This window comes from Carassius gibelio, chromosome B22, assembly GCF_023724105.1.
Source record: "Carassius gibelio isolate Cgi1373 ecotype wild population from Czech Republic chromosome B22, carGib1.2-hapl.c, whole genome shotgun sequence".
Taxonomy (NCBI): Eukaryota; Metazoa; Chordata; class Actinopteri; order Cypriniformes; family Cyprinidae; genus Carassius; species Carassius gibelio.
In genome coordinates, this window is record NC_068417.1 from 4,904,033 (window position 1) to 4,929,673 (window position 25,641).

The 25,641-nt window shown below is 34.2% G+C and overlaps 1 protein-coding gene and 2 long non-coding RNA genes across 4 annotated transcripts in view; 2 read left to right on the forward strand and 1 right to left on the reverse strand.

The window, feature by feature from the left end:
- Positions 1-25,641, forward strand: part of LOC127987694 (uncharacterized) — a 2,462,016-nt gene that overhangs the window by 443,702 nt on the left and 1,992,673 nt on the right. The window lies entirely within an intron of this gene.
- Positions 1-25,641, reverse strand: part of LOC127987792 (uncharacterized) — a 338,739-nt gene that overhangs the window by 94,970 nt on the left and 218,128 nt on the right. The gene's annotated exons all lie outside the window — the stretch shown is intronic.
- On the forward strand, positions 1,442-24,378 carry LOC127987810 (uncharacterized). 2 transcript variants are annotated; one of them, XR_008161425.1, is made up of 4 exons: positions 1,442-1,709; positions 6,844-7,624; positions 18,633-19,122; positions 24,238-24,378. It is a non-coding gene; the product is annotated as an uncharacterized LOC127987810 (long non-coding RNA). The 2 variants fall into 2 exon arrangements; XR_008161424.1 differs by lacking the exon at positions 1,442-1,709 and having other exon boundaries at positions 6,211-7,624.

The following is a 25,641-nucleotide window of genomic DNA, read 5'->3' on the forward strand; positions in this document are numbered from 1 at the left end:
TGGTTATCAACTGTCAAGTTCTGTGTGTTTGATGACGGACCACAGCTTTGCCCAAACTTGAAAACGGCTTTATCTCCGATGAACGCAAAGGATAACTCAAAACTGTTCACTTTCTTTTCTTTTATTTTATTAAAGATGGTTTGATAGATTGGGTTGGAACAGAATAGGTTGATAACCTTTAAGATACACAAACCAAAACCATAAATTAATTACAAATAAATCACAAATAAATCTCAATACCACTTTCTCAAAGTAATAATAAATAGATGTTACAGAATCCTCAAACCAAACCAGACAAAGTAATTTTGATTAACCTAGGATCTCTAATAGTTAATTAAAATAGCAATCCCATAATTAAACTTATATAATTTAAACAATACACATGCTTAGAGTAACGTTACTTCTGCCAAGTTCTACATTCACATAATAAAGTCTTCGCTATTTAATTTAAATTGCACATTACAACCAAGCAAAAATCATATAGTCTGAACTCCACACATTCAAACACAATCACATTCTGTCCTACCAGTTGCGTCTTTGGATGATCAAGAGCTGTGGTTAGGGTATCTTTTTCCAGGAACGGGTGAGAGGGCCAACTGAGCTCTTACCAAACATTACAATGCCATGCACTCCCTGTGGGTGCGCCGGTAAATATAGTCCCAAGAGCACTTCCGAGAAATTGGTTCCACCTCCTGTCACTTTTTCCTGTCACTGTTGTATGGTTGCCCCCTTCAGTTTGGGAGTGCTCTAAGTATCCTGGGTGAATCTAGGCTGGAGTGCTCAGTACAACTTGTAACCATGAATTGACACAACAAATCTTAATCCCAGATTCTGGAAGATATATTCCTCAAACCATCGAACAAGAGGAGGTGGTGCTGGTCCTTCACGAGTCACTCTAATCTGTTCATAAAGCCTATATATAAAGCCTTAATATATAGTATTTCACAATACTTCATGGTATTCTAATTAAATCATTTTTTGGGATCTTAAGTCTCTCAGAGCCGGACACCGAGTAATTCTGGAGACTCCAGGAAAGTGGCAGTTCTGTAAAATGTTGGCGCTGGAGACTAAATGCTCCCTGATAGTTTCACACCTAATTCACTTAACACACACACACACACACACACACACACATTACCCACAGTGACAGAGGGACAGAGTGACATCAGATGTATGATAGTTTTTTTATTTTCTATCATCCATATAGTGTTGTATACTCATGAAACTATTGTCATGAGACCAGTCATTCTGAGGAAATATGCCTCAGAATGACTTGTCTTTTATGTGTACATTTTTTTTAAGTGTTTAGAAGCTGCACTTTAAAAAAAATAAAAAGACATTTACTGGTTCCTTTTTTACTATTATTTCAAAAAATCACCACAACAAAACCATTCAAGCTATCCAAAATTCATTCACACCTGTTCTGTAAGATTAGTTCTTTAAACAGTGGTAAAAGAGGATGTGGTGCTGAACCTTCAAGAGTCACTTAAAACGTATCTGTCCATAAAGCCTATAAAGAATTATTCTTAATATACAGTTCACAATACTTCAGCTTGTTATTCTAATTAAGTGAGGGTCATTTTATCAGTAAAATTCCTAAAATACATATTATTTTATTTGAAAGATTTCTATAAATTATTTAAATCATACTCGTTTCTACAATAATTATTTAAAAGTAATCCTATAGCTCCCTCTGGTGACCATTATTGGTACTAAGAATTGCAAGCTTGATTTATAAGTTATGATAGTTTTAATTTTAGGCTGGCTCTTGAAAATGAAAAAGCTATGAAACTTACTGTGCTTCCTTCAAATGAGGACTTCTACTTATATAAAAAATTATGAAGAGTTAGAATGAAAAATTTTAAAGATATAGTAAAATAACTATTGTATTTTTTTATGTTGCATTAATAAATCTCTATGGCAACACCATTTAAGCTATCCTAAACCCATTCACAATTTAACATCTCAGTATATTGGCATCATGTTGAAAAAGGAGTATGGAGTAGTATGAGGAGGAGTATGAATTCATTTACAGGCTGATTTTATCATAAATCCACAATAAAATTTATTTTTCTGTTCTGTATCAATCTGTGTTGTTGTTTGTTTATTTTTATCTTTTATTTTTCATAGGAAGATAACTGATCCTTTACTCTCCTTTTTAATAAATGTGCTTATAAACCAAAAACAAGCTATTTATAGCTGTATTTATAAACTGCTTACTACTGACTATTAATATTGGGACAAGGCTTTATAAAGCATGAACTGACTATTTACTTTTTGAGTTTGAAATTATTATTTGCAGCACAAATAAGGTTTTTTAATATTTTTAAAAATCCCTAAAACTGTCGGAAAAGGATAAGGCCTAAGATTTCTATGTGAGTGGCTACATTTATTTGTTTTATAACTATAATGCATAAACTATGAAATTATACAAAATGTATAAAAAAGTACAACAGTCATTGTTTTCCAATGTTTTTTTTTTTTTTTTTTTTTTTTTTTTTTTTTTTTTTTTTTTTTGGATTTACATTAAAAAAAATTAGCCTACTGCAATCATTCTAAACAGCTTGAATAAAACCTGTTAATATTTATTATAGACCACTGTAACTGTGTATAATCTAACAAACAAGTTTATTATGAAAATAAAAGTGTGTACACCAGATAAATTGGACGATAAAGAAATTGCTAACAATAGTATAATAGAGCATGTTTTAGGTTTTTAGGCGTTTAGATGCAGATATGGACAAATCAAATGTAAAATAAAATGTAATTGATTTAATTAAATATAGATTAATTCTTGTTAGAGCAAAATAATAAATAAATAAATAAATACGTACACACATTAAAAAAGCAGCCAAGATGAATGAATTTCATTTTTTATATAGATTAAAATTGAAGACAGAAGCAGCTGGTATATGCGGTCACTTAATATTAAAATCCAGTAGACCCATTTCAGATTTATTTCTCAACAGTTTATGTTCACGTGGCTGTTTTCGTTTATAGTCGCCAAGCTGTTATGTGTTTTGAAATAATCTTGTCCGTGATGTGTTCGTTCGTACGACGAAAGGCAGAATCCTGCAGCTAGAGAGATATATGTTATTCTGCCAGTCGCGCTTTCAAATAGTCTTGCGCACTTAAACGGGTCACAAACACCTGCATTTAGCTCTTGATGTGTTACAATGGGTTTATTGTGTGCATTTGTGGTAATATTTTATTTAAAAAAGCTCTTAAACAAGAATAAATTCGTTTGTTTTGAGCTCGACACTGTACGCGCTGATCGGAGGCGGTGATTTCAGATAGGCAGCCACAAATATTTCATTTTCACACAAACAGTTCAAAAACATCTGAATTTAGCTCTTGGTGTGTTCTGATTGGTTGATTGTGTGATATCGCTGTAATAATTTATTTTTAAAAGCTATAAAACAGGAATAAATTAGTTTTTTCTGAGCTCTTTACTCCAGAAGCTTGTGATCACAGCGGTGATTCATCTCTCCTATTTCTCACGTATCTCTGGCCAGAAATAATTTATCCATGAGCCCTGAACCGGTAATAATCAGATATGTTGGTTTAGCTTGTCAGTGTGAATTAAATCTAAGTATTTATTTGTATTTTTAACCGATTTAAAAGTGAAAGTAAAAGTTCGGGAATTGAACCTGTAGGGGCGCAATTTCTCTCAGACAATGGAAGTCTGAAGCACATATACTAAAACAGAGGGACAAAGTGAGATGAGATGTCTGAGAGTTTTTTAATTTTCTGTTATCCATACAGTGTTGTAAAGTCTTGAAACTATGCATATTTCCTCAGAATGACTTTTTCATCTGTATGAAAAAATTCTTTGACGTGTTTGGAAGCTGCATTTTAAAAATACAATAATGATTCCCTTTGTAAGGTAATTTCAAAAAATCACCACGGCAAAACCATTCAAGCTATCCAAAATCCATTCACAATTTAAGTTCCTATCAGAAATACTGATGTGTGTTCAGAGTTTTGTGAAATTCTAAGTATGGTATTTGCCTCAAAATCACCTGAGAAGTATTCCAGTTTGACATGTTGCCACACCAACAATTTTTTAGATATCAATATCCCCCTTGCAGATTTATATCGGCTGTGTTTTAACATTATTCTGATGAAGTTTGAAGCAAATCGAGTAATAATAAGATGCTGAATTCAAATCATTTTGAAAATGACACACTTCCTTCTGCCAGTTGGTGGCGCTATAACTTTGACTCCTAATAGTCACATATATGCGATCGACATCATACAACGAATAATCTGATGAAGTTTGATTAAAATCAGGAAATGTATGTGGACGGTATTAGACACTTCCTGTTTCTCATTTCTCGCCATAATTTCAACGCCTCGCCACGAGCAAACCGTTCGAGATATCAAAAATCCCCTGGCAATTTTTCATCCCCAGTGTCTTGAGATCATGTTGACCGAGTTTGGCGGCAATCGAGAAAAAAACCTATGACAAGTATTTCAAATTCCATAGCATGCGCTTTTTACATAACTCTAAATAGCTGACTTCCTGATGGGCGGAGCCTATGACATGCAATACGAAAGTTGTTCGGCACGATGAGATCTATATGTGTACTGAGTTTCATATGAATATGTGCAAGTATGTGTGAGCTATACATCAACATTTCTGACTGTGTTCCAGGGGGCGCCGTAGAGCCCCTGTGCCACGCCCGGGTCCCAGCCTCTGCAGGCTCCTAAAGGCCACAGATTCCAAAGTGTGCGCAAATTTTCAAGAGTTTTTGAGTATGTTAAGGACCCCAAAAGCCCCCACAACTTTGACGAAAAATTTGAATACTAAACCCTAAATAGCCAACTTCCTGTTGGGCGGAGCCTATGATATGCAATACAAAAGTTGTTTGGATTGATGAGATTTATATGTGTACCGAGTTTCATACGTCTACGAGCAAGAATGTATGATATATGGCCCTCCATATTCCAGGGGGCGCTGTAGAGCCCCTGTGCCACGCCCGTGTATCAGTCTCTGCCCGGCCCTAATGGCCGCAGGTTCCAATCTGTGTGCCAATTTTCAAGACTTTTTAAGCACGTTAAGGGCCCCAAAAGCCCCCGAGACGTTGGAAAAAAATAATAATAATAATAATAAATATAGCTGCAAGCAGCGATGGCGGGCTCAAGCCACCAATGCCATCACCACCCCGGTGGCATCAGGTAAACTGTGCCCAGCGGGCACATGCATTCACAATATCCCTCTGGCAGTGAGGTTTTAAAGGATAGAGGGGAGCGTAGAGGGGAGCGTGCATTTGCAGTGGCTGGGCCACGACTCTGGAATACCCTGCCTTTAGAGATCAGACTGGCCCCTTCCTTGTCTATTTTTAAATCTTTGCTAAAAACTTTTTTATTTTCCTTAGTGTACTGACTACTGTGTTATGCTACATTTTGAAATGGGTGGTTTTAAATTTTTTGTCTGGTCTATTTTTATGTATGTGTAATATTCTTGCTCTTATGTTAAAGCACTTTGGTCAGCCAGGAGGCTGTTGTAAATGCGCTATACAAATAAATTGAACTTGAACTAGAACTTGAACTTGATATGGCAGTTAAAGGGTTAATCCGAATCATCTAGACTTTAAAATCACATTCACAGAACAATATATATATATATATATAACTTTAGTAACACTTTACAATAAGATTTCATTTATAAACAGTATGTTAACATGAACAATATTTATATAGCATTCATTCATGTCAGTTAATATTCCAAACTTAAACATTAAAACATTGTTTTATTGTGATTTTTTTCCAAGCACATTTTACCAATTCCAAACCATATCAATCTTAATAACTACCATTATTTTTTATTTAATCATTTATGAGTGCTATACAATAGTCCAGGAAAGCTGGAAGAGAAAAACAGGTCAAGAAGAACTGACAAAAGAATTGCAAAAGAATTAGGAATTAATGTGAAGATTAATTTTTAGTCAATTCTGCAAGACAGACTTTCAGGAAAGGAGGTGGAATAAAAATGAGCTCCTAAATCTTAATCCCAGATTCTGGAAGATATATTCCTCAAACCATCGGACAAGAGAAGGTGGTGCTGGTCCTTCACGAGTCACTCTAATCTGTTCATTAAGCCTATATATAAAGTCTTAATATATAGTATTTCACAATACTTCATGGTATTCTAATTAAATAATTTTTTGGAATCTTAGATCTCTCAGAACCTGACACATTGTAATTCTGAGACTCCAGGAAAGTGGCAGTTCTGTAAAATGTTGGCGCTGGAGACTAAATGCTCACTGATAGTTTCACACCTAATTCACTTAAAACACACACAAACACACACACACAGTGACAGAGGGACAGAGTGACATCAGATGTATGTTTTTTAATTTTCTGTCATCCATATAATGTTGTATAGTCATGAAACTATGCATATTTCCTCAGAATGACTTGTCTTCTATGTGTACATTTTTTTGAAGTGTTTAGAAGCTGCACTTTTTTTTACTGGTTCCTTTTTTACTATTATTTCAAAAAATCACCACGACAAAACCATTCAAGCTATCCAAAATTCATTCACACCTGTTCTGTAAGATTAATTCTTTAAACAGTGGTAAAAGAGGATGTGGTGCTGAACCTTCAAGAGTCACTTAAAACGTATCTGTCCATAAAGCCTATTAAGAATTATTCTTAATATACAGTTCACAATACTTCAGCTTGTTATTCTAATTAAGTGAGGGTCATTTTATCAGTAAAATTCCTAAAATACATATTATTTTATTTGAAAGATTTCTATAAATTATTTAAATCATACTCGTTTCTCCAATAATTATTTAAAAGTAATCCTATAGCTCCCTCTGGTGGCCATTATAGGTACTAAGAATTGCAAGCTTGATTTATAAGTTATGATAGTTTTAATTTTATGCTGGCTCTTGAAAATGATAAAGCTATGAAACTTACTGTGCTTCCTTCAAATGAGGACTTCTACTTATATAAAAAATTATGAAGAGTTAGAATGAAAAATTTTAAAGATATAGTAAAATAACTATTGTATTTTTTATGTTACTTTAATAAATCTCTATGGCAACACCATTTAAGCTATCCTAAACCCATTCACAATTTAACATCTCAGTATATTGGCATCATGTTGAAAAAGGAGTATGGAGTAGTATGAGGAGGAGTATGAATTCATTTACAGGCTGATTTTATCATAAATCCACAATAAAATTTCTGAGTTCTGTATCAATCTGTGTTGTTGTTTGTTTATTTTTATCTTTTATTTTTCATAGGAAGATAACTGACCCTTTACTCTCCTTTTTAATAAATGTGCTTATAAACCAAGGACAAGCTATTTATAGCTGTATTTATAAACTGCTTACTACTGACTATTAATATTGGGACAAGGCTTTATAAAGCATGAACTGACTATTTACTAATGAGTGCAGTTATTATAAAGTGTTATCAATGAATTTGCTAATGTTAACAAATTAGACATTATTTTACAGTGTTATCAAATCCTTAAATGACTCATAAGCATTTGTGAAAGTTCTGCTTGCATTACAGCTTAGTATTGATCTGTGAGCTGAACAGATTTACTGTTACATCTATGAGATTATGTAAATTCAAATAAATATAATGTCACAGGATGTCATAGGTCAGTATCAAATGAGTTTGAAATTATTATTTGCAGCACAAATAAGGTTTTTTTAGGATTTTTAAAAATCCCTAAAACTGACAGAAAAAGGTTAAGGCCTAAGCTATTTCTATGTGAGTGGCTAAATTTATTTTTGTTTTCATAATTGTAATACACAAACTATGAAATTATACAAAATGTATAAAAAGGTAAATAAATAAATACGCACACATTAAAAAAGCAGCCAAGTCGAATGAGTTTCCTTTTTTATATAGATTAAAATTGAAGACAGAAGCAAGTGGTAAATGTGGTCACTTTAATATTCAAATCCAGTAGATCCAGTTTATGTTCACGTGGCTGTTTTCGTTTATATTCGCCAAGCTATTATGTATTTTGAAATAATCTTGTCCGTTATGTGTTCGTTCGTACGACGAAAGCCAGAATCCTGCAGCTCGAGAGATATGTTATTCTGCCAGTCGCGCTTTCAAATAGTCTTGCACACTTAAACAGGTCACAAACACCTGCATTTAGCTCTTGTAGTGTTACAATGGGTTTATTGTGTGCATTTGTGGTAATATTTTATGTAAAAAAGCTCTTAAACAAGAATAAATTCGTTTGTTTTGAGCTCGACACTGTACGCGCTGATCGGAGGCGTGATTTCAGATAGGCAGCTGCAAATATTTCATTTTCACACAAACAGTTCAAAAACATCTGAATTTAGCTCTTGGTGTGTTCTAATTGGTTGATTGTGTGATATCGCTGTAATAATTTATTTTTAAAAGCTTTAAAACAGGAATAAATTCGTTTTCTCTGAGCTCTTTACTCCAGACGCTCGTGGTCACAGCGGTGATTCATCTCTCCTATTTCTCACGTATCTCTGGCCAGAAATAATTTATCCATGAGCCCTGAACCGGTAATAATCAGATATGTTGGTTATGCTTGTCAGTGTGAATTAAATCTAAGTATTTATTTGTATTTTTAACCGATTTAAAAGTGAAAGTAAAAGTTCGGGAATTGAACCTGTAGGGGCGCAATTTCTCTCAGACAATGGAAGTCTGAAGCACACATACTCAAACAGAGGGACAGAGTGAGATGAGATGTCTGACAGTTTTTTAATTTTCTGTTATCCATACAGTGTTGTAAAGTCGTTAAACTATGCATATTTCCTCAGAATGACTTTTTCATCTGTATGAAAAAATTATTTGACGTGTTTGGAAGCTGCAATTTAAAAATACAATAATGATTCCCTTTGTAAGGTCATTTAAAAAAATCACCACGGCAAAACCATTCAAGCTATCCAAAATCCATTCACAATTTAAGTTCCTATCAGAAATACTGATGTGTGTTCAGAGTTTTGTGAAATTCTAAGTATGTTATTTGCCTCAAAATCACCTGAGAAGTATTCCAGTTTGACATGTTGCCACGCCAACAATTTTTTAGATATCAATATCCCCCTTGCAGATTTATATCGGCTGTGTTTTAACATTATTCTGATGAAGTTTGAAGCAAATCGAGTAATAATAAGATGCTGAATTCAAATCATTTTGAAAATGACACACTTCCTTCTGCCAGTTGGTGGCGCTATAACTTTGACTCCTAATAGTCACATATATGCGATCGACATCATACAACGAATAATCTGATGAAGTTTGATTAAAATCAGGAAATGTATGTGGACGGTATTAGACACTTCCTGTTTCTCATTTCTCGCCATAATTTCAACGCCTCGCCACGAGCAAACCGTTCGAGATATCAAAAATCCCCTGGCAATTTTTCATCCCCAGTGTCTTGAGATCATGTTGACCGAGTTTGGCGGCAATCGAGAAAAAAACCTATGACAAGTATTTCAAATTCCAGAGCATGCGCTTTTTACATAACTCTAAATAGCTGACTTCCTGATGGGCGGAGCCTATGACATGCAATACGAAAGTTGTTTGGCACGATGAGATCTATATGTGTACTGAGTTTCATATGAATATGTGCAAGTATGTGTGAGCTATACATCAACTTTTCTGACTGTGTTCCAGGGGGCGCCGTAGAGCCCCTGTGCCACGCCCGGGTCCCAGCCTCTGCAGGCTCCTAAAGGCCACAGATTCCAAAGTGTGCGCAAATTTTCAAGAGTTTTTGAGTATGTTAAGGACCCCAAAAGCCCCCACAACTTTGACGAAAAATTTGAATACTAAACCCTAAATAGCCAACTTCCTGTTGGGTGGAGCCTATGATATGCAATACAAAAGTTGTTTGGATTGATGAGATTTATATGTGTACCGAGTTTCATACGTCTACGAGCAAGAATGTATGATATATGGCCCTCCATATTCCAGGGGGCGCTGTAGAGCCCCTGTGCCACGCCCGTGTATCAGTCTCTGCCCGGCCCTAATGGCCGCAGGTTCCAATCTGTGTGCCAATTTTCAAGACTTTTTAAGCACGTTAAGGGCCCCAAAAGCCCCCGAGACGTTGGAAAAAAATAATAATAATAATAATAATAATAATAAATATAGCTGCAAGCAGCGATGGCGGGCTCAAGCCACCAATGCCATCGCCACCCCGGTGGCATCAGGTAAACTGTGCCCAGCGGGCAAATGCATTCACAATATCCCTCTGGCAGTGAGGTTTTAAAGGATATGGCAGTTAAAGGGTTAATCCGAATCATCTAGACTTTAAAATCACATTCACAGAACAATATATATTTATATATTTAGTAACACTTTACAATAAGATTTCATTTATAAATATTGTTAACATGAACAATATTTATATAGCATTCATTCATGTCAGTTAATATTCCAAACTTAAACATTAAAACATTGTTTTATTGTGATTTGTTTCCAAGCACATTGTACCAATTCCAAACCATATCAATCTTAAAGCTGCAGTAGGGAACTTTTGACGATCTAGCGGTTAATAAACAGAACTGCTCGCGTCTTGCGGAAGAACATTGTGGCTGGAGCTACTTCTCTCTGTTTATGTCTATGAAGAATCACAAAGGTACTGGGTTACTCCGCTGAGCTTGATTTTTTTCACAGATTATCTGTCTCATATTCTACTGTCAGGACATAATGACAGGTTTAATAAATATGTAAAAAATATTTTTTTTTTACAAAAGTTCCCTACAGCACCTTTAATAACTACCATTATTTTTTATTTAATAATTTATGAGTGCTATACAATAGTCCAGGAAAGCTGGAAGAGAAAAACTCCTTATATTCATGTGTGCAGAATTATTAGGCATGTTTTCTTTTACAGATGAAATGCGCTAAAAAAGAGTTTTAACTCAAACTGTTTTAACTCAAAGTCGAAAATTATGAAATACCCATGAGAAATATCAAACACAAATGCAATACAGAAATGGATAAGTTAAGACTTGACCATTGTACAAAAATGCTGACTGGGTCATGAGGTCAGAAAAGAAGAAGAAAAAAAACAGGTCAAGAAGAACTGACAAAAATAATTGCAAAATAATTAGGAATTAATGTGAAGATTAATTTTTAGTCAATTCTGCAAGACAGACTTTCAGGAAAGGAGGTGGAATAAAAATGAGCTCCTAAATCTTAATCCCGGATTCTGGAAGATATATTCATCAAACCATCGGACAAGAGGAGGTGCTGCTGGTCCTTCACGAGTCACTCTAATCTGTTCATAAAGCCTATATATATAAAGTCTTAATATATAGTATTTCACAATACTTCATGGTATTCTAATCAAATAATTTTTTGGAATCTTAGATCTCTCAGAACCTGACACATTGTAATTCTGAGACTCCAGGAAAGTGGCAGTTCTGTAAAATGTTGGCACTGGAGACTAAATGCTCCCTGATAGTTTCACACCTAATTCACTTAACACACACACACACACACACACATTACCCACAGTGACAGAGGGACAGAGTGATATCAGATGTATGATAGTTTTTTTTATTTTCTATCTTTTTTTATTTTAGTGTTTAGAAGCTGCACTTAAAAAAAATTAAATAGAAGACATTTACTGGTTACTTTTTTACTGTTATTTCAAAAAATCACCACGACAAAACCATTCAAGCTATTCAAAATTCATTCGCACCTGTTCTGTAAGATACATTCTTTAAACAGTGGTAAAATAGGATGTGGTGCTGATCCTTCAGGAGTCACTCAAAAGTATCTGTCCATAAAGCCTATAAAGAATTATTCTTAATATACAGTTCACAATACTTCAGCTTGTTATTCTAATTAAGTGAGGGTCTTTTTATCAGTAAAATACATAAAATACATATTATTTTTCTTTGAAAGACTTCTATAAATGATTTAAATCATACTTGTTTCTACAATAATTATTTAAAAGTAATCCTATAGCTCCATCTGGTGGCCATTATTGGTACTAAGAATTGCAAGCTTGATTTATAAGTTATGATAGTTTTCATTTTATGCTGGCTCTTGAAAATGATAAAGCTATGAAACTTACTGTGCTTCCTTCAAATGATGACTTCTACGTATATAAAAAATTATGAAGAGTTGGAATTAAAAATTTTAAAGATATAGTAAAATAACTATTGTATTTTTTTATGTTACTTTAATAAATCGCTATGGCCACACCATTTAAGGTATCCTAAACCCATTCGAAATTTAACATCTTCAGTGTATGGCTTCATTTTAAAACAGTTTGGTGTGAACTACTTGTGTCTTCTTGGAGGAGTATGAATTCATTTACAGGCTGATTTTATCATAAATCCACAATAAAATTTCTGAGTTCTGTATCAATCTGTGTTGTTTGTTTATTTTTATTTTTTTATTTTTCATAGGAAGATAACTGACCCTTTACTCTCCTTTTTAATAAATGTGCTTATAAACCAAGAACAAGCTATTTATAGCTGTATTTATAAACTGCTTACTACTGACTATTAATGTTGGGACAAGGCTTTATAAAGCATGAACTGAATATTTACTAATGAGTGCAGTTATTATAAAGTGTTTTCAATGCATTTGCTAATTTTAACAAATTAGACATTATTTTACAGTGTTATAAAACCCCTTAAATGATTTGTAAGTGTTTTGTAATGATTTTATTGACCTACAAGCATTTGTGAAAGTTCTGCTTGCATTACAGCTTAGTCTTCATCTGTGAGCTGAACTGATTTACAGTTACATCCATGAGATTATGTAAAATCAAATAAATATCATGTCACAGGATGTCAGAGGTCAGTATCAAATTTGTTTGAAATTATTATTTGCAGCACAAATAAGGTTTTTTAGGATTTTTAAAAATCCCTAAAACTGTCAGAAAAGGATAAGGCCTAAGATTTCTATGTGAGTGGCTAAATATATTTGTTCTTATAACTATAATACATAAACTATGAAATTATACAAAATGTATAAAAAAGTACAACAGTTATTCTGTTCCAATGTTTTTTTATTTTTTATTTATTTATTCATTTATTTTTGGATTTACATTTTAAAAAATTAGCCTACGGCAATCATTCTAAACAGCTTGAATAAAACCTGTCAATATTTATTATAGACCACTATAACTGTGTATAATCTAACAAACAAGTTTATTATGAAAATAAAAGCGTGTACACCAGATAAATTGGACGATAAAGAAATTGCTAACAATAGTATAATAGAGCCTGTTTTAGGTTTTTAGCCGTTTAGATGCAGAAATGGACAAATCAAATTTAAAATAAAATGTAATTGATTTAATTAAATATAGATTAAGTCTTGTTAGAGCAAAATAATAAATAAATACGTACACACATTAAAAAAGCAGCCAAGATGAATGAGTTAAATTTTTTATATAGATTAAAATTGAAGACAGAAGCAGCTGGTATATGCGGTCACTTAATATTAAAATCCAGTATATCCACTTCAGATTTATTTCTCAACAGTTTATGTTCACGTGGCTGTTTTCGTTTATATTAGCCAAGCTATTATGTATTTTGAAATAATCTTGTCCGTGATGTGTTCGTTCTTACGACGAAAGGCAGAATCCTGCAGCTCGAGAGATCAATGTTATTCTGCCAGTCGCGCTTTCAAATAGTCTTGCACACTTAAACGGGTCACAAACACCTATATTTAGCTCGTGTTATGTTATAATGGATGTATTGTGTGCATTTATGGCAATAATTTATTTTAAAAAGCTCTTAAACAAGAATAAATTCGTTAGTTTTGAACTTGTGACACTGTGCGCGCTGATCGGAGGCAGTGATTTCAGATAGGCAGCTGCAAATATTTCATTTTCACACAAACAGTTCAAAAACATCTTAATTTAGCTCTTGGTGTGTTCTAATTGGTGTATTGTGTGATATCGCTGCAATAATTTATTTTTAATAGCTATAAAACAAGAATAAACTCGTTTTTTTCTGAGCTCGTCATTCCACACGCTCCTGCTCAGAGCGGTGATTCATCTCTCGTGTTTCTCACATATCACTGACCACACATCCATTATTGATGAGCCCTGACCTGATAATAATCATATATGTTGGTTTAGCTTGTCAGTGTGAATTAAATCCAAGTATTTATTTGTATTTTAACCGATTTAAAAGTGAAACCAAAAGAGAGTCTCCTCCCTTTTTTAGTCCGGTAACTGCACCTGTAGGGGCGCATTTTCTCTCAGACAATGGAAGTCTAAGCACACACACTCAAACAGAGGGACAGAGTGATATGAGATGCCTGACAGTTTTTTAATTTTCTGTTATCCATACAGTGTTGTAAAGTCATGAAACTATGCATATTTACTCAGAATGACTTTTTTTCTGTATGAAAAAAGGTTTTGAAGTGTTTGGAATTTAAAAATGCAGGAAAATTAATAATTCCATCTTTATTGTCATTTAAAAAAATCACCACGACAAAACCATCCAAGCTATCCAAAACCCATTCACAATTTAAGTTCCTCAATGTTTTTTCAACATGTACACCAAGTTTGGTGTGTATAGTGTTACTCTCCTCTGAGCAGTATGCATTAATTCACAGCTAAATGTAAAAAACAATCCACATTCAAATCAAAATAGCCGACTTCCTGTTGGTCGTAGCTGATGACTGTGAATTAGAAAGTTGTCCGTCTTGATAAGAAAAATTTTTGTACCGAGTTTGGTGTCTGTAGCTAAAACTAACCCCCCCACTTTTGACAAAAGGTGGCGCTATAGAGTGCCTCTTCCACGCCCTCTTATGAACTTTTGCCAGTGTCTAGTTATCATAAATACTGATATGTGTTCTGAGTTTGATGAAATTCTAAGCATGTTATATGCCTCAAAATCACCTGAGAAGTATTCCAGTTTGACATGTTGCCACGGCAACAATATTTTTAGATATCAATATCCCCCCAACAGATTTATATCGGCTGTGTTTTAACATTATTCTGATGAAGTTTGAAGCTAATCGAGTAAAAATAAGTTGCTGAAATCAAAGCATTTTGAAAATGACACACTTCCTGCTGCCAGTTGGTGGCGCTATAACTTTGACTCCTAATAGTCACATATATGCGATCGACCTCATACAATGAATAATCTGATGAAGTTTGATTAAAATCAGGAAATGTATGTGGATGGTATTAGACACTTCCTGTTTCTCATTTCTCGCCATAATTTCAGCGCCTCGCCACGAGCAAACCGTTTGAGATATCAAAAATCCCCTGGCAATTTTTCATACCCAATGTCTTGAGATCATGTTGACCGAATTTGGTGGCAATTTGCAAAAAAACCTATGACAAGTATTTCAAATTCCAGAGCATGCGCTTTTTACATAACTCTAAATAGCTGACTTCCTGTTGGGCGGAGCCTATGACATGCAATACGAAAGTTGTTCGGCACGATGAGATCTATATGTGTACTGAGTTTCATATGCATATGTGTGAGTATGTGTGAGCTATACATCAACATTTCTGACTGTGATCCAGGGGGCGCCGTAGAGCCCTTGTGCCACGCCCGGGTCCCAGCCTCTGCAGGCTCCTAAAGGCCACAGATTCCAAAGTGTGCGCAAATTTTCAAGAGTTTTTGAGTATGTTAAGGACCCCAAAAGCCCCCACAACTTTGACGAAAAATATGAATACTAAACCCTAAATAACCAACTTCCTGTTGGGCGGAGCCTATGACATGCAGTACGAAAGTTGTTTGGTTTGATGAGATCTACATGTGTACCGAGTTTCGTGTGTCTACGTGCAAGTATGTATGATATATGGCCCTCAGTATTCCAGGGGGCGCTGTAGAGCCCCTGTGCCACGCCCGTATATCTGTCTCTGCCCAGCCCTAATGGCCACAGGTTCCAAGGTGTGTGCCAAATTTCAAGAGTTTTCGAGCATGTTAAGGACCCCAAAAGCCCCCGTAACGTTGGAAAAAAATAATAATAATAATAAAAAATAATCCTAAGGAAAACAATAGGGCTCTCGCCCTCCAGGCTTGAGCCCTAATAATAATAAAAAATAATCCTAAGGAAAACAATAGGCCTCTCGCCCTTTGGGCTTGAGCCCTAATAATAATAAAAAATAATCCTAAGGAAAACAATAGGCCTCTCGCCCTTTGGGCTTGAGCCCTAATAATAATAATAATAAAAAAATATAGCTGCAAGCAGCGATGGCGGGCTCAAGCCACCAATGCCATCACCACCCCGGTGGCATCAGGTAAACTGTGCCCAGCGGGCACATGCATTCACAATATCCCTCTGGCAGTGAGGTTTTAAAGGATAGAGGGGAGCGTAGAGGGGAGCGTGCATTTGCAGTGGCTGGGCCACGACTCTGGAATACCCTGCCTTTAGAGATCAGACTGGCCCCTTCCTTGTCTATTTTTAAATCTTTGCTAAAAACTTTTTTATTTTCCTTAGTGTACTGACTACTGTGTTATGCTACATTTTGAAATGGGTGGTTTTAAATTTTTTGTCTGGTCTATTTTTATGTATGTGTAATATTCTTGCTCTTATGTTAAAGCACTTTGGTCAGCCAGGAGGCTGTTGTAAATGCGCTATACAAATAAATTGAACTTGAACTTGAACTTGAACTTGATATGGTAGTTAAAGGGTTAATCCGAATCATCTAGACTTTAAAATCACATTCACAGAACAATATATATATATATATATAACTTTAGTAACACTTTACAATAAGATTTCATTTATAAACATTATGTTAACATGAACAATATTTATATAGCATTCATTCATGTCAGTTAATATTCCAAACTTAAACATTAAAACATTGTTTTATTGTGATTTTTTTCCAAGCACATTTTACCAATTCCAAACCATATCAATCTTAATAACTACCATTATTTTTTATTTAATCATTTATGAGTGCTATACAATAGTCCAGGAAAGCTGGAAGAGAAAAACAGGTCAAGAAGAACTGACAAAAGAATTGCAAAAGAATTAGGAATTAATGTGAAGATGAATTTTTAGTCAATTCTGCAAGACAGACTTTCAGGAAAGGAGGTGGAATAAAAATGAGCTCCTAAATCTTAATCCCGGATTCTGGAAGATATATTCCTCAAACCATCAAACAAGAGGAGGTGGTGCTGGTCCTTCACGAGTCAGTCTAATCTGTTCATTAAGCCTATATATAAAGTCTTAATATATAGTATTTCACAATACTTCATGGTATTCTAATTAAATATTTTTTTGGAATCTTAGATCTCTCAGAACCTGACACATTGTAATTCTGAGACTCCAGGAAAGTGGCAGTTCTGTAAAATGTTGGCGCTGGAGACTAAATGCTCACTGATAGTTTCACACCTAATTCACTTAAAACACACACAAACACACACACACAGTGACAGAGGGACAGAGTGACATCAGATGTATGTTTTTTAATTTTCTGTCATCCATATAATGTTGTATAGTCATGAAACTATGCATATTTCCTCAGAATGACTTGTCTTCTATGTGTACATTTTTTTGAAGTGTTTAGAGGCTGCACTTTTTTTTACTGGTTCCTTTTTTACTATTATTTCAAAAAATCACCACGACAAAACCATTCAAGCTATCCAAAATTCATTCACACCTGTTCTGTAAGATTAATTCTTTAAACAGTGGTAAAAGAGGATGTGGTGCTGAACCTTCAAGAGTCACTTAAAACGTATCTGTCCATAAAGCCTATTAAGAATTATTCTTAATATACAGTTCACAATACTTCAGCTTGTTATTCTAATTAAGTGAGGGTCATTGTATCAGTAAAATTCCTAAAATACATATTATTTTATTTGAAAGATTTCTATAAATTATTTAAATCATACTCGTTTCTCCAATAATTTTTTAAAAGTAATCCTATAGCTCCCTCTGGTGGCCATTATAGGTACTAAGAATTGCAAGCTTGATTTATAAGTTATGATAGTTTTAATTTTATGCTGGCTCTTGAAAATGATAAAGCTATGAAACTTACTGTGCTTCCTTCAAATGAGAACTTCTACTTATATAAAAAATTATGAAGAGTTAGAATGAAAAATTTTAAAGATATAGTAAAATAACTATTGTATTTTTTATGTTACTTTAATAAATCTCTATGGCAACACCATTTAAGCTATCCTAAACCCATTCACAATTTAACATCTCAGTATATTGGCATCATGTTGAAAAAGGAGTATGGAGTAGTATGAGGAGGAGTATGAATTCATTTACAGGCTGATTTTATCATAAATCCACAATAAAATTTCTGAGTTCTGTATCAATCTGTGTTGTTGTTGTTTGTTTATTTTTATCTTTTATTTTTCATAGGAAGATAACTGACCCTTTACTCTCCTTTTTAATAAATGTGCTTATAAACCAAGGACAAGCTATTTATAGCTGTATTTATAAACTGCTTACTACTGACTATTAATATTGGGACAAGGCTTTATAAAGCATGAACTGACTATTTACTAATGAGTGCAGTTATTATAAAGTGTTATCAATGAATTTGCTAATGTTAACAAATTAGACATTATTTTACAGTGTTATCAAATCCTTAAATGACTCATAAGCATTTGTGAAAGTTCTGCTTGCATTACAGCTTAGTATTGATCTGTGAGCTGAACAGATTTACTGTTACATCTATGAGATTATGTAAATTCAAATAAATATAATGTCACAGGATGTTATAGGTCAGTATCAAATGAGTTTGAAATTATTATTTGCAGCACAAATAAGTTTTTTTTTAGGATTTTTAAAAATCCCTAAAACTGTCAGAAAAAGGTTAAGGCCTAAGCTATTTCTATGTGAGTGGCTAAATTTATTTTTGTTTTTATAATTGTAATACACAAACTATGAAATTATACAAAATGTATAAAAAGGTAAATAAATAAATACGCACACATTAAAAAAGCAGCCAAGTCGAATGAGTTTCCTTTTTTATATAGATTAAAATTGAAGACAGAAGCAAGTGGTAAATGTGGTCACTTTAATATTCAAATCCAGTAGATCCAGTTTATGTTCACGTGGCTGTTTTCGTTTATAGTCGCCAAGCTATTATGTATTTTGAAATAATCTTGTCCGTTATGTGTTCGTTCGTACGACGAAAGGCAGAATCCTGCAGCTCGAGAGATATGTTATTCTGCCAGTCGCGCTTTCAAATAGTCTTGCACACTTAAACAGGTCACAAACACCTGCATTTAGCTCTTGTAGTGTTACAATGGGTTTATTGTGTGCATTTGTGGTAATATTTTATTTAAAAAAGCTCTTAAACAAGAATAAATTCGTTTGTTTTGAGCTGGACACTGTACGCGCTGATCGGAGGCGGTGATTTCAGATAGGCAGCCACAAATATTTCATTTTCACACAAACAGTTCAAAAACATCTTAATTTAGCTCTTGGTGTGTTCTAATTGGTTGATTGTGTGATATCGCTGTAATAATCTATTTTTAAAAGCTTTAAAACAGGAATAAATTCGTTTTCTCTGAGCTCTTTACTCCAGACGCTCGTGATCACAGCGGTGATTCATCTCTCCTATTTCTCACGTATCTCTGGCCAGAAATAATTTATCCATGAGCCCTGAACCGGTAATAATCAGATATGTTGGTTTAGCTTGTCAGTGTGAATTAAATCTAAGTATTTGTTTGTATTTTTAACCGATTTAAAAGTGAAAGTAAAAGTTCGGTAATTGAACCTGTAGGGGCGCAATTTCTCTCAGACAATGGAAGTCTGAAGCACATATACTCAAACAGAGGGACAGAGTGAGATGAGATGTCTGACAGTTTTTTTAATTTTCTGTTATCCATACAGTGTTGTAAAGTCGTGAAACTATGCATATTTCCTCAGAATGACTTTTTCATCTGTATGAAAAAATTCTTTGACGTGTTTGGAAGCTGCAATTTAAAAATACAATAATGATTCCCTTTGTAAGGTCATTTAAAAAAATCACCACGGCAAAACCATTCAAGCTATCCAAAATCCATTCACAATTTAAGTTCCTATCAGAAATACTGATGTGTGTTCAGAGTTTTGTGAAATTCTAAGTATGTTATTTGCCTCAAAATCACCTGAGAAGTATTCCAGTTTGACATGTTGCCACGCCAACAATTTTTTTAGATATCAATATCCCCCTTGCAGATTTATATCAGCTGTGTTTTAACATTATTCTGATGAAGTTTGAAGCAAATCGAGTAATAATAAGATGCTGAATTCAAATCATTTTGAAAATGACACACTTCCTTCTGCCAGTTGGTGGCGCTATAACTTTGACTCCTAATAGTCACATATATGCGATCGACATCATACAACGAATAATCTGATGAAGTTTGATTAAAATCAGGAAATGTATGTGGATGGTATTAGACACTTCCTGTTTCTAATTTCTCGCCATAATTTCAACGCCTCGCCACGAGCAAACCGTTCGAGATATCAAAAATCCCCTGGCAATTTTTCATCCCCAGTGTCTTGAGATCATGTTGACCGAGTTTGGCGGCAATCGAGAAAAAAACCTATGACAAGTATTTCAAATTCCAGAGCATGCGCTTTTTACATAACTCTAAATAGCTGACTTCCTGTTGGGTGGAGCCTATGACATGCAATACGAAAGTTGTTCGGCACGATGAGATCTATATGTGTACTGAGTTTCATATGAATATGTGCAAGTATGTGTGAGCTATACATCAACATTTCTGACTGTGTTCCAGGGGGCGCCGTAGAGCCCCTGTGCCACGCCCGGGTCCCAGCCTCTGCAGGCTCCTAAAGGCCACAGATTCCAAAGTGTGCGCAAATTTTCAAGAGTTTTTGAGTATGTTAAGGACCCCAAAAGCCCCCACAACTTTGACGAAAAATTTGAATACTAAACCCTAAATAGCCAACTTCCTGTTGGGCGGAGTCTATGATATGCAATACAAAAGTTGTTTGGATTGATGAGATTTATATGTGTACCGAGTTTCATACGTCTACGAGCAAGAATGTATGATATATGGCCCTCCATATTCCAGGGGGCGCTGTAGAGCCCCTGTGCCACGCCCGTGTATCAGTCTCTGCCCGGCCCTAATGGCCGCAGGTTCCAATCTGTGTGCCAATTTTCAAGACTTTTTAAGCACGTTAAGGGCCCCAAAAGCCCCCGAGACGTTGGAAAAAAAAAAATAAATAATAATAATAATAATAATAATAAAAAATAATCCTAAGGAAAACAATAGGCCTCTCGCCCTTTGGGCTTGAGCCCTAATAATAATAATAATAATAATAATAATAATAAATATAGCTGCAAGCAGCGATGGCGGGCTCAAGCCACCAATGCCATCACCACCCCGGTGGCATCAGGTAAACTGTGCCCAGCGGGCACATGCATTCACAATATCCCTCTGGCAGTGAGGTTTTAAAGGATAGAGGGGAGCGTAGAGGGGAGCGTGCATTTGCAGTGGCTGGGCCACGACTCTGGAATACCCTGGCTTTAGAGATCAGACTGGCCCCTTCCTTGTCTATTTTTAAATCTTTGCTAAAAACTTTTTTATTTTCCTTAGTGTACTGACTACTGTGTTATGCTACATTTTGAAATGGGTGGTTTTAAATTTTTTGTCTGGTCTATTTTTATGTATGTGTAATATTCTTGCTCTTATGTTAAAGCACTTTGGTCAGCCAGGAGGCTGTTGTAAATGCGCTATACAAATAAATTGAACTTGAACTTGAACTTGAACTTGATATGGCAGTTAAAGGGTTAATCCGAATCATCTAGACTTTAAAATCACATTCACAGAACAATATATATATATATATATATATAACTTTAGTAACACTTTACAATAAGATTTCATTTATAAACATTATGTTAACATGAACAATATTTATATAGCATTCATTCATGTCAGTTAATATTCCAAACTTAAACATTAAAACATTGTTTTATTGTGATTTTTTTCCAAGCACATTTTACCAATTCCAAACCATATCAATCTTAATAACTACCATTTTTTTTTTATTTAATCATTTATTAGTGCTATACAATAGTCCAGGAAAGCTGGAAGAGAAAAACAGGTCAAGAAGAACTGACAAAAGAATTGCAAAAGAATTAGGAATTAATGTGAAGATTAATTTTTAGTCAATTCTGCAAGACAGACTTTTCAGGAAAGGAGGTGGAATAAAAATGAGCTCCTAAATCTTAATCCTGGATTCTGGAAGATATATTCCTCAAACCATCGAACAAGAGGAGGTGGTGCTGGTCCTTCACGAGTCACTCTAATCTGTTCATAAAGCCTATATATAAAGACTTAATATATAGTATTTCACAATACTTCATGGTATTCTAATTAAATCATTTTTTGGAATCTCTCAGAGCCTGACACCGAGTAATTCTGGAGACTCCAGGAAAGTGGCAGTTCTGTAAAATGTTGGCGCTGGAGAATAAATGCTCCCTGATAGTTTCACACCTAATTCACTTAACACACACACACACACACATTACCCACAGTGACAGTGGGACTGAGTGACATCAGATGTATGATAGTTTTTTTTAATTTTCTATCATCCATACAGTGTTGTATAGTCATGAAACTATGGTCATGAGACCAGTCATTCTGAGGAAATATGCCTCAGAATGACTGGTCTTCTATGTGTACATTTTTTTTTTTTAAGTGTTTAGAAGCTGCACTTTAAAAAAATAAAAAGACATTTACTGGTTCCTTTTTTACTATTATTTCAAAAAATCATCACGGCAAAACCATTCAAGCTATCCAAAATTCATTCACACCTATTCTGTAAGATTAATTCTTTAAACAGTGGTAAAAGAGGATGTGGTGCTGAACCTTCAAGAGTCACTCAAAACGTTATCTGTCCATAAAGCCTATAAAGAATTATTCTTAATATACAGTTCAAAATACTTCAGCTTGTTATTCTAATTAAGTGAGGGTCATTTTATCAGTAAAATATATACAATTCATTTTTTTTTGAAAGATTTCTATAAATGATTTAAATCATACTCGTTTCTACAATAATTATTTAAAAGTAATCCTATAGCTCCCTCTGGTGGCCATTATTGGTACTAAGAATTGCAAGCTTGATTTATAAGTTATGATAGTTTAAATTTTATGCTGGCTCTTGAAAGTGATAAAGCTATGAAACTTACTGTGCTTCCTTCAAATGAGGACTTCTACTTATATAAAAAATTATGAAGATTTAGAATGAAAAATTGTAAAGATATAGTAAAATAACTATTGTATTTTTTTATGTTACTTTAATAAATCTCTATGGCAACACCATTTAAGCTATCCTAAACCCATTCACAATTTAACATCTCAGTATATAGGCATAATGTTGAAAAAGGAGTATGGAGTAGTATGAGTAGGAGTATGAATTCATTTGCAGGCTTTATCATAAATCCACAATAAAATTTCTGAGTTCTGTATCAATCTGTGTTGTTGTTTGTTTATTTTTATCTTTTATTTTTCATAGGAAGATAACTTACTCTCATTTTTAATAAATGTGCTTATAAACCAAGGACAAGCTATTTATAGCTGTATTTATAAACTGCTTACTACTGACTATTGATATTGGGACAAGGCTTTATAAAGCATGAACTGACTATTTAATAATGAGTGCAGTTATTATAAAGTGTTATCAATGAATTTGCTAATGTTAACAAATTAGACATTATTTTACAGTGTTATCAAATCCTTAAATGACTCATAAGCATTTGTGAAAGTTCTGCTTGCATTACAGCTTAGTATTGATCTGTGAGCTGAACAGATTTACTGTTACATCCATGAGATTATGTAAATTAAAATAAATATAATGTCACAGGATGTCATAGGTCAGTATCAAATGAGTTTGAAATTATTATTTGCAGCACAAATAAGGTTTTTTTAGGATTTTTAAAAATCCCTAAAACTGTCAGAAAAAGGTTAGGGCCTAAGCTATTTCTATGTGAGTGGCTAATTTTATTTTTGTTTTTATAATTGTAATACACAAACTATGAAATTATACAAAATGTATAAAAAGATAAATAAATAAATACGCACACATTAAAAAAGCAGCCAAGTCGAATGAGTTTCCTTTTTTATATAGATTAAAATTGAAGACAGAAACAAGTGGTAAATGTGGTCACTTTAATATTCAAATCCAGTAGATTCAGTTTATGTTCACGTGGCTGTTTTCGTTTATATTCGCCAAGCTATTATGTATTTTGAAATAATCTTGTCCGTGATGTGTTCGTTCGTACGACGAAAGCCAGAAACCTGCAGCTCAAGAGAGATATGTTATTCTGCCAGTCGCGCTTTCAAATAGTCTTGCACACTTAAACAGGTCACAAACACCTGCATTTAGCTCTTGTTGTGTTACAATGGGTTTATTGTGTGCATTTGTGGTAATATTTTATTTAAAAAAGCTCTTAAACAAGAATAAATTCGTTTGTTTTGAGCTGGACACTGTACGCGCTGATCGGAGGCGGTGATAGGCAGCCACAAATATTTCATTTTCACACAAACAGTTCAAAAACATCTTAATTTAGCTCTTGGTGTGTTCTAATTGGTTGATTGTGTAATATCGCTGTAATAATTTATTTTTAAAAGCTTTAAAACAGGAATAAATTCGTTTTCTCTGAGCTCTTTACTCCAGACGCTCGTGATCACAGCGGTGATTAATCTCTCCTATTTCTCACATATCTCTGGCCAGAAATAATTTATCCATGAGCCCTGAACCGGTAATAATCAGATATGTTGGTTTAGCTTGTCAGTGTGAATTAAATCTAAGTATTTGTTTGTATTTTTAACCGATTTAAAAGTGAAAGTAAAAGTTCGGGAATTGAACCTGTAGGGGGCGCTATTTCTCTCAGACAATGGAAGTCTGAAGCACATATACTCAAACAGAGGGACAGCGTGAGATGAGATGTCTGACAGTTTTTTAATTTTCTGTTATCCATACAGTGTTGTAAAGTCGTGAAACTATGCATATTTCCTCAGAATGACTTTTTCATCTGTATGAAAAAATTATTTGACGTGTTTGGAAGCTGCAATTTAAAAATACAATAATGATTCCCTTTGTAAGGTCATTTAAAAAAATCACCACGGCAAAACCATTCAAGCTATCCAAAATCCATTCACAATTTAAGTTCCTATCAGAAATACTGATGTGTGTTCAGTTTTGTGAAATTCTAAGTATGTTATTTGCCTCAAAATCACCTGAGAAGTATTCCAGTTTGACATGTTGCCACGGCAACAATTTTTTAGATATCAATATCCCCCTTGCAGATTTATATCGGCTGAGTTTTAACATTATTCTGATGAAGTTTGAAGCAAATCGAGTAATAATAAGATGCTGAATTCAAATCATTTTGAAAATGACACACTTCCTTCTGCCAGTTGGTGGCGCTATAACTTTGACTCCTAATAGTCACATATATGCGATCGACATCATACAACGAATAATCTGATGAAGTTTGATTAAAATCAGGAAATGTATGTGGATGGTATTAGACACTTCCTGTTTCTAATTTCTTGCCATAATTTCAACGCCTCGCCACGAGCAAACCGTTCGAGATATCAAAAATCCCCTGGCAATTTTTCATCCCCAGTGTCTTGAGATCATGTTGACCGAGTTTGGCGGCAATCGAGAAAAAAACCTATGACAAGTATTTCAAATTCCAGAGCATGCGCTTTTTACATAACTCTAAATAGCTGACTTCCTGTTGGGTGGAGCCTATGACATGCA